Here is a 3,106-nt window from a genome sequence, read left to right on the forward strand (position 1 = left end):
AGCAATGCTGCACGAAAGGAACCCAGGCTATCTCAAGTGTGTCACAGATAAAGCATACAGCAGCTGTGGGACTGACAATTAGTTTCTTCAGGGAAAGGCAGGTTTCCAGGAACCAAAACCTTAAGTCCTTGGGCCCTGGCCCCTGACTAGAACCTTGTCATGTCTACCCCTGGGCAAGGACACAGAACTAGCATTCTTTATTGTTTTTTTTTTTTTAAATATTTATTTATTTATTTTATGTGTATGAGTACACTGTAGTTGTACAGATGGCCGTGAACCATCTTGTGGCTGCTGGGAATTGAGCTCCGGCCCCGCTCGCTCCAGCCCCGCTTGCTCAGGCCCTGCCTGCTCCAGTGTAATTCACTGTAGCTGTCTTCAGACACTCCAGAAGAGGGTGTTAAGATCTCAGTATGGGTGGTTGTGAGCCACCATGTGGTTGCTGGGATCCGAACTCAGGACTTTCGGAAGAGCAAGCAGTCAGTGCTCTTACCCCGCTGAGCCATCTTGCCAGCCCCGGTTTTTTGTTTGTTTATTTGTTTGTTTTGTTTTGTTTTTTTTAGATAGGGTTTCTCTGTGTAGCCCTGGATATCCCAGAACTCACTCTGTAGACCAGGCTGGCCTCGAACTCAGAAATCTGTCTTGCCTCTGCCTCCCAAGCTCTGGGATTAAAGGCATGCACCACCACTGCCAGAACTAGTATTCTTTAATCAGGGCTTCGTCTCCAGTGGGTGGCATTAAATTTGGGGGCATTAAGAGGTGTAGTCTTGTTGGAAGAAGTTTGAAGCTGGGGATAGGCTTTGTGGTCTCAAAAGCCTCCTGCCTTTCCTAGTTCATCCTCTCTATCCCCTGTTCACAATTTGACATGTGAGCTCTCAGCCTACAGCTCCAATCTCATGTCTGCAGCCTGCTGGACCCTAAGGAACTGAAAAAAACACCATTTTCACCATTTTATGTGATTGGTCAACTAAATCTTATGGTCCTTCCAAACAATGGCACAGCTTACACTTAGGAGACCATTTATAAATAGATTTAAATGTGGCCATGACAGTTGCCACCCATCTCAAAAGGAACAAGTTTGGATTAAAAAAAAAAAAATCACATGAAGTTGGAAGGAAAATGTGGTAGGAACTGGAGGAATAGGTGGCTAAATTAAATCAAACCACATTTTATGTATATATGAAATCCTCAGACAATGATAATAATGAAAGGCAAGATACTATCAAGTCTGAGAAGATCTTTGAACCAGACAAGGGAGGCAAGGGTATGGTGAACAAACACTAAATAGTACCCCACCCCCTGGTGTAGATCATCTTGTTTCTGCTAAGATATTGTCAAGAAACTGGGGTACAGGGGCTGGAGAGATGGCTCAGCAGTTAAGAGCACTAACTACTCTTCCAAAGGTCCTGAGTTCAAATCCCAGCAACCACATGGTGGCTCACAACCATCTGTAATGAGATCAGATGCCCTCGTCTGGTGTGTCTGAAAACAGCTACAGTGTACTTATATATAATAAATAAATAAATCTTAAAAAAAAAAAGAAACTGGGGTACAAGCAAGAACTGGGTTATGGAAGACTAAAGCTTTCCTGCTGAAATAATTCCAGTGATGATGATGTGCTCTCTAAAGCTCTAACTCAACCAGCAGGAGGGGCAGGGCTCTATGAACTCGAAGCAGATACAAGCTGTCTATCTGGACAAGAAGTGCTGCTCCTACCCTGGTCTTTTTCAACTTGACTTGAGACCAGAACCAAAAAGTCCAGGAGTAATTTCTTGTTTGCAGGGAACTTCGTTAAGTCCCTTACTTTGAGGAGAATGGCCACAGGGGAGAGCATTTCACTCCTGGCCAACATGCTGGCCAGTCAGGCCCTTTAGCACAAGGCTGAACAATGCATCTACCTGAGACAGGTTCCCCCACACCCTAACACCCCCTCCCCTGTCCTAATGTCCCTCCTCCGGGGACATGTGACAAGGCCTGGAAACACTCTTGAAGAGAGTACTGTTGCATCAAGAGGTAGAGGCCAGGGATGTGGTTAAACATCTTTCAGCACACATGGCAGTTCATAAAACCCAAAATATTCCAGTTCAAATTGTCAACAGTACTAACTAAGGCTGCAAACCCCTGGCTTGGGGGAACCTGTCGAGATCACTTAGAAATTCTGAAAAAGTCTAAATTGCAGCCAAAGGTTACAAAGGCAGGTGGGAGAGGAAACGTCTCCTGGTTACAGGGAGAGATACCCAAGATGACCAACATAGTACAAGGGCAAGGGTTAATTTGCTTGAATCTTGAGGTTTCAGTCCAAGATTAATGCACCCATGGCTTTGGGTCTGTGCAGGGGCAGAATACCCTGCTGAAGTGTGAGAGGATTGGGGGCGGGGGGTAGCACTTACCTTGAAGGAAGCAAAAAAGCTGAAGAGATTAGGATCCCTGAAGATCTCCATGAGGCCTCCCAACTCCCACCCCCATTCTTTCTACTTCTGGTTTTGAGATAGAGTTTTTCTATGTGGTCCTGACTGTCCTGGAACTCACTCTAAAGACCAACCAAGCTGGCCCTGAACTCAGAAATCCACCTGCCTCTGCCTCCTAAGTGCCAGGACTAAAGGCGTGCGCCACCACCGTCTGCCTCACCTCTTAATGTTTCTATGACTTCCTAAGAGAGCCAACACCTGTGGGTATTTGGAAGATGTTTAAGATCCGAACTAAAGCAGTTGCATCAAAACACTATTACTCCCAAGGCAGATACTTGTGTGGATTTTGTAGGATGTAGTTACGATCATCATGCTAAGCTTAAAAACAAACTAAAATAGTGCATATTACCATTTCACACTGTTCTGGAGCTAGGAGATGTAATTGTTGGGAGCAATCTTGTCTGAACGTTAACTGGTCTGTCAGCCATAACTGCTTACTGGCAGTTAAATGCATAACTGCCCTCCATGGGAAAGTACTGACCCAGCTGAGAACAAATGGCTATTAATCTTGCTGTTAGGTATCCAGCAACCCACTTAGTACCAGCTTAGATAAGAACAAATAGTTAGCTGGGTGATGGTGGCGCATGCCTTTAATCCCAGCACTTGGGAGGCAGAGGCAGGTGGATTTCTGAGTTTGAGGC

The 3,106-nt window shown here is 45.4% G+C and overlaps 1 protein-coding gene across 1 annotated transcript in view; it reads right to left on the bottom strand.

Moving 5' to 3' along the window:
• The window catches only part of Fam162a (family with sequence similarity 162 member A), a 29,683-nt gene that overhangs the window by 4,736 nt on the left and 21,841 nt on the right, over positions 1 to 3,106 (bottom strand). The window lies entirely within an intron of this gene.

This window comes from Mastomys coucha, unplaced genomic scaffold, assembly GCF_008632895.1.
Source record: "Mastomys coucha isolate ucsf_1 unplaced genomic scaffold, UCSF_Mcou_1 pScaffold12, whole genome shotgun sequence".
Taxonomy (NCBI): Eukaryota; Metazoa; Chordata; class Mammalia; order Rodentia; family Muridae; genus Mastomys; species Mastomys coucha.